The 11180-nt window shown below is 38.8% G+C and overlaps 1 non-coding gene across 1 annotated transcript; it reads left to right on the top strand.

Moving 5' to 3' along the window:
* The first annotated feature begins 1551 nt into the window (after window positions 1-1551).
* On the top strand, window positions 1552-1662 carry LOC118616593. Its single transcript, XR_004956589.1, has one exon. It is a non-coding gene; the product is annotated as a U6 spliceosomal RNA (small nuclear RNA).
* The last annotated feature ends 9518 nt before the right edge of the window (window positions 1663-11180 follow it).

Raw genomic sequence — 11180 nt, 5'->3', positions numbered from 1 at the left:
CCTATTAAACGAGTTTGCTGTTATATTTTGAAATGATGAGGTTGTCCTCCAGAGGTCCTGTGAACTCCAGATACAGGGAGATGCTACTGTGCTCAGAAACACCTTTTATTCTCTCAAATTCTATTTGACTTCCTCAGCTGCTTTTCCTCTTCACAGGAACTTTTAATCATCTTGACAGAAATCACTGAGTTCTTATAGGCTCTTTTTTGCTTAGATGCATACATCAAAGTCTTCTCTTGTCAGATAGGAGGCATGGAAGATGTATCAGGTAGCTTTTGATCCTTAACCAGCCACTCTGAAACATAGGAGTTTAAAATCACAATCTTTGTTTATTTGTTCCCTTATGATTCTGTGGGTCAGAAGTTAGGGTCAACCTCCTGGGGTGGCTTATTCCTGCTCCACATGTGTTACTTGGGTATTTAATCTGGGACACCTGGAATGGCTGGCCCTCTCTCATCTCAAGGTTAATCATCCTACAGGAGGCCAGGAAGCCAACCCAGGCTTCTTCCTGTGGCTACTGGGTTCTAAGAGGGTGAGAAGGGAAGCTGTGAGGCATCTTGAGACCCAGGCTCAGAAATCCTTCATTGTCACCTCACCCATAGTCTGTAGGTCAAAGCAGGTCACAAGACAAGTCCCAACTCAAGTAGTGGAGAAATACACTCTATCTCTTGAGGAGAGAAGCTGCAAAGAATTTGTGATTATTTTCAATCAACCACAGCAGGAACCCCCAAATTCATTATTCTGTGAAGGACCAATTAGGCATAAAGTCTTCTGATTCTAAAATAATCAACATTCCCTGGCCCTGTCCAACCTCTCATTATTTGATTAGTGTTTGTGAATTAACAAAATGCTTTCTGTATGTCATTTACCCATATGACAGACTTTTGAAGTGTGTCGTCTTCTGTTTTTAGAGAAAAGATGAGAAGCCCAGAGAAGTTACAGACCCACTCAGGGTCCCACAGCTATGAAACGGGGGCACCTCCAATTCTATGCTTGTCCCTACATTCTTCTTATGAGGAACTCTATTTATTTCAAAAAAGGGTGATCTGATTAATTATTGTCATGTTCAAGATAAGAACTGAAGCTTATTCTTTCCTCCAGGGTAGAGATTACCTGTTCAGAGCTTCTCCCTAGCCATGCAGCTGTGCTTAAAAATTCCAAAAGAGCTTTCTGGGGGCTTTTTTATTTTAGTAACTACATTGGCTGAACTGCATCTAGAAGCATATATAGTTGCTACTCCTCAGAAAAGCAGGGCAAATAGCTGTCTCACTAAGAAAATACAGAGGCAGATAGGGAACTTTCATGGCTTCTAAGTATATACAGTAAAGTTCACCAAAGCTGTTACCTTCAGAAATCAACAATATCTAGCTAGCCTATTAAATGAGGTATACCTGACATGCTTCTCTCATACAACTATTTTTATATTCAGCTGCAAACATATCTGACCTATTAAATACTCATCTTTTAAAAATGCTAAAAGAAAAACTCTACCCAATTTCTTGAAAATCTTGAGAATTTATTAAAGTGATGTTTTTTAAAAATGAAATATGTGTGCTCGCTTCGGCAGCACATATTTTAAAATTGAAACGATACAGAGAAGACTAGCATGGCCCCTGCACAAGGATGACATGCAAATTTGTTTATGAAAAGAAAGAAATATGCATCACTGAATAGAACCTCTACACTGAACTAAAAGTTCAAGGATATATAGAGGGATCAGAGATCATTATTACCAACTGGGAAGAAATGTTAGCTTTAAAATGACTACATTGATACATTACTTATTTACCTTATGCATTCCTGTGCTTCCTGCAGTTTTTCATCTTAGATGCCAAGGAATCAGAAGTCAGGGTTCTTGGAAAATCACTAATTTGTGCACCATATGGCACATAGCACCATGTTGTCATTGATGCTGCTTTTGAGGCTTTACATTTTTATTGTATGAAGCATTCTTACTTATAATTTCACTCTTTGCTCCCAGCTCTATGAGAGAGAGCAATTTCCCAATGTGTGAGTGAGGAAACAGATTCTGAGAAATTAAGTGGCTATTCTAAAATTACAAATCTAGTCAAGTTAGATGAGAAGCTAAAAACCCGTATTATGACTCCTTCCACCTATCATATTGCTGTCTTTTGAAATATATATAATAGTTTATTTTTTTCTGAACATAGAAGAAACAAATGCACATATAAACAAAAGTCTAAACAAGAGCATAAAGATTACCTAAGATCCCCACCCAGGCTTTCTCTTTTTTGTGTGTTCAATATGACTAGAATAATATGTGTATATCAAATTTATATCTGGTTTTTGTTGTTTGGTTTGTTTTGTTTAATCTTAGATCAAGAGTATTTTTTATGCTATTATTAAATCTTTGAAAATATAACTATAAAATGCTGCAGAGATGTTATGTCATATGCATTCTTCATAAATCATTCAATCAGTGCCCTATTGTTTGACACATAGAAAATATCTTATTTTTTATTTTTATTTTTTTTAAATCCTCACCCAAGAACACTTTTGCATTTAACTTCAGACAGAGTGGGAGGGAGAGAAGGAGGAAGAGAGAGAAAGAGAAACATCTGTGTGAGAGACACATCGAGTGGTTGCCACCCACATGACCCCAAACAAGGCCTAGGACAAACTGTAACCAAGGTATGTGCCCTTAGCAGGAACTGAACCTGATTCTCTCTGGACTGCAGACCGATGCTCTAACTGCTGAGCCAAACCGACCAGGGCGAGAATATCTTATTTTTATTGTAGTAAATAATAATAAATATTATTATAGTAAATAATAAGGCGAAACATATATATATATATTTTTTTTTCTTTTATAGTTCTAGGTTTTTCCATTGGTCATATCCTTATCAGACTATAGGGTCAAAAGCTATTATGATTATTAAGGCACTCGACATTATTTAACTATTAAATTTTCTCCATTAAATTCAAATAAAATTCATATTGTGCAAGAAAACGTGTCAGTAGTAAATAACAGGGTTCTTGCTACTGGAAAGTATTTTCTAGGAGAACCAAGAACATATTCAATAGATAGTGGCTTCATCTCACAGATTAGATCTTCCTCCATAGAGACTGGAAATACTTTTTTTTAATGGCCTTGGCTGTCTTACTGCTGCTCTCTGTATTACTGTTCTAAGATTCTGCTACCAATTCTACAAAATTCACCATTATAAGAGTGAGAAGGAGAGTGAAAGAAATAACTGAAGGGTAGAAAACTGTTGAGAAAGCTGTTGTAATTATCCAAGATCTCCCTTCCTTTGCATCAATTCCTTCTGCTTGAATGCTCTGAATATTTTTTTTTTAAATGCCTGAATATTTTAAATATATATATATATTTTAAAATTAATTCATTTTTGTTACAGACATTTCTCCTTTTCCCCCCTCCACTTGCCTCTCCACCCTCTCACCAGCTTTGTTGTCCATGTCCACTGTTCACGCACACATGCATATAAGTTCTCTGGTTTATCTCTCTCCCACCACCCCCTATTCTGGGGATTGTCAGTCTGTACCCCATTTCCATGTCTCTGGGACTAACCCATTCCTCAGACTGTTATTCATTATATTTCACAAATATGTAAGATCATATGATACTTGTCTTTCTCTGTTTGGCTTGTTTCGCTTAGGATAATACTTTCCAGGGTCCCTCAGTGTCGTCTCAAAGGATAAGAGATCTTTCTTCCTTAAAGCTGCATTGTACTCCATTCTGTATATGTACCACAGCTTTTGTATCCATTTGTCTACTGATGGACATTAGGGCTGCTTCCAGTTCTTAGCTATTGTAAATAGTGCTGCTACAAACATGGGGGTACATATATTCTTTCTGATTGGTGTTTCAGGCTTCTTAGGGTATATGCCTAAAAGTGGGATCACTGGGTAAAATGGAAGTTCAATTTTTAATTTTTTTAGATAACACCAAATTATTGTCCATAGTGGCTGCTCCAGTCTGCATTCCCACCAGCAGTGTACTAGGGTCCCCTTTCCTCCACACCCTCGCCAACACTTGTTGTTTGATGATTTGTTGATGGCAGCCATTCTGACAGGTGTAAGGTGATACCTCATTGTTGTTTTAATTTGCATCTCTCTGATGATTAGTGATGGTGAGCATTTCTTCATATGTCTCTTAGCCATTTGTATGTCTTGTTTGGAGAGGTGTCTAGTTCCTCTGCCCGTTTTTAATTGGGTTCTTTGTTTTCCTTTTGTTGAGTTGTATGAGCACTCTATGTATGTTGGAAATTAACCCCTTTATGATATATCATTGGCAATTATGTTCTCCCATACAGTGGGTTGTCTTTCCATTTTGATGATTGTATCATTTGCTGTGCAGAAGCCTTTGAGTTTGATGTAGTCCCATGTGTTCATTTTCTCCTTTGTTTCTATTGCCTTAGGTGATGTAACAGTGAAAATTCTGCTGCGTATGATGTCTGAAATTTTTTTTTTCAGGTGTTTTTTTTTTTTTTTTATGCAAAACCATTTTTCATCTTTCTCTTAATCCATGGTCAGTGTTCCTAGGAATGTAGTATAATATAAAGTGCTTGGTTTTAAATCAGGAAGTCCATCTGTATAATTCCCCCTTTTTTTTTTTATTAGTCAAACCACATCTTTTTCATTGTGGGCATATTTTTGGTGCTTCCGAGTTCAGGTGATTTTCTAAAAAAAAAAAAAATCTTAGTTTATCTAAGGTTAAATTTTGAGATGTACAGTGATACCTCGGTTCTCGAACATAATTCGTTCCAGGAGGACGGTCGAGAACCAAATTGTTCGAGAACCGAAGCAATGAAACCCAATAGGAAATAATGGAAACTGGATTAATTCGTTCCAAGCCCCAGAAAATGCCTATTTACTGGCCTAATTTGTATATAATATGTAGAAAAACATAAGTCTCAACAAGAAATAAAAGTGTACAGTATGTCTAAGGGTTAAATTCAGTGTAAAGCGTGACTCTCTCCACAAAGCGTGACTCTCTCTCTGCACTCACACTGATGACGCAAGCAAGGCGCGCTGGGCCGAATGAACGCCATTCGGCTCAACTCGGCTCATCTCGGAAGTTCGAGTTCCAAATATTTGTTCGGATTCCAAGACAAAAGTTTCTCGAATCTCCTGGTCGAATACCGATTTGGTCGAAAGTCAAGGCGTTCGAGTAAACTATTTTTGTTATGTCATTTTATTTTTTGGCTTCTTTTCTGTTTTGGTTTGGTTTTGTGATGGTGGTGGAGTTTTAATTTTATCTCCTACTAATAATTATTTATGCTGACCTAGATAAAAAATTTTCTCTGTAGGTAGGCAGACTGGCAGGCAGTAATTAGATACCTGACTGTATTAAGAACTATTTATATCAAAATATGAGTTACTCTACTTTTCAGAAAAAAAGTAGACCTCTTTGGTCTCCTGTGAGGTAGCAATTACCACATCATCTCCAAACTTCAACAGCTTACATATGGAATTTGCAAGCATGAGCTATGCAAGTACAAATTTGATGCCTATGTTTAATTAGACTCTTTAAGACCCAGTTGTATACAAATTCTAAAGCAGCATTTATACATTAGCAAGTAAAGATATAATACAGACATTGCACAAGGAAATTGAAGAAGTACTTTTTTTTACCCTAATTCTGTTTTTTAAATTGAACGAATTTGGGGTTACATTAATAAAACCATACCAGTTTCACATGTACAATTCTATAGCATGATGTCTGAAATTTTGTTGCCTACAGTTTCTTTTAGAATTTTTTATGAATTTGTGAGTCCCATTTAAGTCTTTTATCCATTTTGAGTTTATTCTTTTGTATGGTATAAGTTGATGGTCTAGTTTCATTTTTTTTGCATGTAGCTGTTCAATTTTCCCAACACCATTTATTAAAAAGGCTGTCTTTACTCTACTGTATGCTCTTGCCCCCGTTGTCAAATATTAATTGAGCATATTGTCTTGGGTCCATTTCTGGGTTCTCTAATCTGTTCCATTGATCTATCTGCCTGTTCTTGTGCCAGTACCAGGGGCTGTCTTGATTATAGTGGCTTTGTAGTATAACCTGAAATCTGGTAATGTGATCCCTCCAATTTGCGCTTCTTTTTCATGACTGGTGTGGCTATTCGAGGACTTTTTTGGTTCCATGTGAACTTGTGAAGTATTTGTTCTAGTTCTGTGAAGTACGGCACTGGTATTTTGATGGGGATTGTATTGAATCTATAGATTGCTTTGAGTAGTATGGACATTTTAATGACGTTAATTCTTCCAATCCATGAACAAGGTATGTGCTTCTACATTTTCATATCTTCCTCTCTTTCTTTTTTCAATGACATGTAGTTTTATGCATATAGGTTCTTTATTTCTTTGGTTAACTTTACTCCTAGGTATCTTAATTTTTTTCTGGAGATGGTAAATGAGATTGTTTTTTTAGTTACTCTTTCTGTGAGTTCATCATTGGTGTATAAGAATGCTGTCGATTTCTTGATGTTAATTTTGTATCCTGCTACTTTTCCAAATTCATTTATTTGGTCTAGTAAATTTATGATGGAGTCTTTGGGTTTTCTACATATAGTATCATGTCATCTGCGAATAATGACAGTTTCACTTCCTCCTTTCCAATTTCGACCCCCCCTTTTTTTCTTTCAGTCTGATTGCTGTGTCTAAGACTTCCAGTACTATGTTAAATAAGAGTGGTGAAAGTGGGCATGCTTGTCTTGTTCCTGTTCATAAGGGAAATGCTTTTAGTTTTTGCCCATCGAATATAATGTTGGCTGTAGGTCTTTCATATATGGCCTTTATTAAGTCGAGAGATGATCCCTCTAATCCCAGATTGCTGAGTGTTTTTATCAGAAATGGATGCTGGATTTTGTTGAACGTGTTTTAAGCATCTATTGATATGGTCATATGATTTTTATATTTCATTTTATTTATGTGGTGTGTCACATTTATTGATTTGCAAATATTGTACCAGCCTTGCATCCTTCGGATGAATCCCACTTAGTCATGGTGAATAATTTTTTTGATGTGTTGCTGGATTCGATTTGCTAGTATTTTGTTCAGGATTTTGGCATCTATATTCATCAGGGATATTGACCTGTAGTTTTCTTTCTTTGTAGTGTCTTTTTCTGGTTTTGGAATTAGAATAATGCTGGCCTCATAAAACGAGTTTGGAAGTCTTTCCTCTTCTTGAATTTTTAAAAATAGTTTGAGGAGAATGGGTGTTAGTTCTCCTTTGGGTGTTCAGTAAAACTCCCCCGTGAAGCCATCCATGCTTGGGCTTTTGTTTGCTGGGAGAGTCTTGATTATATCTTTAATTTCTTTTGTTGTTATTGCTCAGTTCAAGTTTTCTATCTCTTCCTGGTTCAGATTTGGGAGACTGTGTTTCTAGAAATTTGTCTATTGCACTTAGATTGTCAAATATTTTGCTGTATAATTGTTCATAATATTTGTTGACGATCCTTTGTATTTTTGTGATGTCAGTAATTATTTCTCCTCTTTCATTTATGATTTTGTGTAAATGGGTTCTCTCTCTTTATTTCTTGGTGAGTCTAGCTAAGGGTCCATCAATCTTGTTTATCTTTTCAAAGAACCAGCTTTTTCTTTCATTGATCCTCTGAATTGCTTTTTGGTCTCCATGTCATTTATTTCTGCTCTGATCTTTACTATTTCCTTCCTTCTACTTGCCCTGGGGTTTTCCTTTTGTTTGCTTTCTAGTTCTTTAAGTTGTGAGGTTAGATAGTAAATTAGAAATTTTTCTTGCTTCTTTAGATAGTCCTGTAGTGCTATGAACTTCCCTCTCAGAACTGCTTTCTTATAGACTTTGTGTAGTTGTGTGTTCATTTAAATTGGTTTCCAGGAAGTTTTTATTTCTTATTTGATCTCCATGGTAACCCATTCATTGTTCAATAACATGCTATTTAGCCTCCATGTGTTCAAATGTCTTTGCATGTTCTTGTTGCAATTGATTTCTAGTTTCATGCTATTGTGATCTGAGAAGATGCTTGATATGATTTCAATCTTCTTGAACTTGTAGAGACTTAGTTTGTGCCCTAATATGTGGTCTGTCTTTGAGAATGTCCCATGTACACTTGAAAAGAATGTGAATTCTGAAGTTTTGGGGTGTAATTCTCTGTAGATATCTGAAATCCATTTGATCTAGTGCTCATTTAGAGTCTGTGTTTCCTTGTTAATTTTTTGTCTAGATGATCTACCCAGTGATGTTAGCAAGCTGTTGAAGTCCCCTGCTATGTTTACATTCCTGTTGATTCCTTCTTTGAAGTCTTTGAGAAGGTTTTTAGTATATGTTGGTGCTCTTATATTGGATGCATATACGTTCACCAAGGTTATATCATCCTGTTGTATAAGTCCTTTCAATAATATATAGTGGCCTTCTTTGTCTCTAGTTATCGCCTTTATTTTGAAATATTTTTTATCAGATATGAATATTGCTTTTTTTTTGCTTTCTGTTTGCTTGAAATATTTTTTTTCCATCTCTTCACTTTCAACCTATGTGAGTCTCTTCTTGTGAGGTGGGTCTCTTGTAAACAACATATATGTAAATCATGCTTTTTTATTCAGTCAGCTCCTCTGTGTCTTTTTATCGGAGAATTCAACCAATTCCCATTTAATATGATACTTGATATATACTTATTTATTGCCATTCTTGTTAATGTTGTTCTATTTTTCTTTCTATTTCTTCTACTAATTACAGCAGTCCTTCCAGCATTTCTTGCTGTGCTCGTTTGGTGTTAATATATTCCCTTAGCCTTTTTTTTTGTTGTTGTCTGGGAAGCTCTTTATTTGACCTTCAATTTTGAATGATAGCCTTGCTGGGTAGAGTAGTCTTGGATTCAGATCCTTGTTTTTCATGACCTTGATTACATCATGCCACTCCCTTCTGGCCTGTGGTGTTTCTGTCGAGAAGTCAGCTGAGAGCCTTATGGGGTTTCCTTTGTAGGTAAACCTGTTGCTTATATCTTGCTGCCTTTAGGATTCTCTCTTTGTCTTTAATTTTGTCATTTTTATTACTATGTGTCTTGGTGTGGGTCTGTTTGGGTTCTTCTTACTTGGGGCCCTCTGTGCTTCTTGAATGCCTTCTTCCTTCACCAAGTGTGGAAAGTATTGGTTGATTTTTTTCTACCCTCTCTTCTAATTCACTGATGAGGTCACTCTGCTGTTTAGACCTTCCAATGTGTTCTTAATTTCTACTATGTTATTCTTCATTTCCACTTGGTTCATTTTCAGTGTTTCTATATCTTTACTCATGGTGCTGATGTCTTACTCATGCTGTTGAACTTCCTCAAGATCATGGCTCTGAACTCTACCTCTGATAATTTGCTTAACTGCATTTCATTGATCTCATCTTCGATAGAGTTCTCTTGTCTTTCCATTGGGATTTGTTTCTTTGTTTCACCATTTTGGCTATCTCAGTGGATTTTTGAGACTGCCAAATTTTTCCTGTGGGTGTTGGTGTTCTGCTGTTTGTGGCTCCCTCTGCTGGGTTTGGATGAGCCTAGGTGAGCCCACATTAAGCACCATTGTCAACTCTTACTTTCCTGGGTAAAATTGCAATCCCAGGAACGGTTCAGTTATCCTCTACCTTTTTCCTGGAAGCTAGTAGTCTCAGTCACTCAGTTCCTTGGAATATAGCCCTGGTGTTCTGCATAAGAGGATTTCTAGAGGGTGGTATAGATGCTGGTTGTTAATGAGCCTCAATTTGCATTTCTTTCCCTCACCTTGGAAAGGCTGAGTCTCTGAGGAAGTGCAGCTGCTGCTTTTCCCCACAGCTGGGGGAAGGAACACTCTGGCCACCATCCTTTGTGGCTGCAACTCATCAAAAACTCTGAGTACCCTCCAAATCCCAGGTGTCCCCACAGAGTTCCAGCCCAGTCTGCCCTACCTTTGCCTTAGCCCCCCGGTGAGTGGCTTTGGCTATTTTAGCGATGTCCTGGCTCTCTGAACTGTGGAGTGGGCTTGGTCTTTATCCCCCAAGGAGCTGCTGACAGCTAAGCCTGCTGCTGACCTTTGGCTTCCAGCCCGCCACCCTCTCAGCCTTCACATATCTTACCCATGTCCCTGCTTATATGGTCGTGTTGTGCTGCTTTTCTGTTTCTTTTTTCTGAGAACTTGTCTTTATTTTTGTTGTAAATTTCCTTTGGTCCTGGGTGATCATCTGCGTAGCTTCTATTCACTCTGCCTCCATTTTCACATCCTCTAGGCCTATCTTGTGAGCAGCTGGGTGGCACAGGCCTCTCTTGTGCCCCTGAACCCTGCAGGTTCCACACGTAACTGGATGGCATAGTCCTTGCTGGGTGGTGTAGGCCTCTCTGGTGCTACAGCACCCCACAGGTCCAGTGGTTAATTGGATGGTACAGTCCCTGCTGGGTCACACAGGCCTCTCTGGTGCTTTAGTACCCTGCAGGTCCCATGGGTAACTAGATCGCACAATCCCTGCTGGGTGAAACAGGCCTCTCTTGTGCCCCTGCACCCTGCAGTTTCCATAGTCAGGCACCTGGATCACACCAGTCTCTCTAGGGCTCTGGGTTCCCACTGCTCTTGTGAGCTACTGGATGGCACAGGCTTCTGTGGAGCCCCGTGTCCAGTTGTTGGTGGCTGGGGAATGCTGCTGCCCCATGGGGCTCAACTCCTGTTGAGCTTTTGCTGTAGTTTTTGGGGATGGGTCTCAATGGCTGGTCTGTGCTTCTGTTGCCTGGGGACGGATGTCTGCTCCCCAGCCTCTGTTGCTGGGGTTATTTCTTGTCTCTGATCCAGATGCTATTATGGGGGATGGTGCTGGGCTCCCAGCTGTCCGCAGCTTCTGCGACCCGCACCTTGGGAGCTCCACTACTGTGTACCGGTCTGTGTTGATACAGAGTGTCCACTGGTCCAATGGTGCCAGGTGCGCTGGTGGGCTCAGGTTGCTGGGCTTTAGCCGCTTCTACTACCTCCTCCCAGGGAAGACTCGGGATCTTCCAAAATGGTGGGACCTCCCAGAGGTGCAGGGAGAAGTGCCCTGAAAGGCTGCTTACTTTGGAATCTGGCTGCTCAGGTACAAAGCACAGGAACTTTCTGCTCCATGCTTCTACACTGCTGGGGTTTGGTCGTCCACTTTCATGTCCACTCACATTCTCTCACACACTCGCTCACTCTCTCACACACTCACCCTCCCTCAGGTCCCACCCTCTGCCATCTTTGGTATTCCA

This window comes from Molossus molossus, unplaced genomic scaffold, assembly GCF_014108415.1.
Source record: "Molossus molossus isolate mMolMol1 unplaced genomic scaffold, mMolMol1.p scaffold_m16_p_4, whole genome shotgun sequence".
NCBI lineage: Eukaryota > Metazoa > Chordata > Mammalia > Chiroptera > Molossidae > Molossus > Molossus molossus.
The sequence above is the reverse complement of the archived record's forward strand: the minus strand, read 5'-3'. Positions and strand labels throughout refer to the sequence as shown.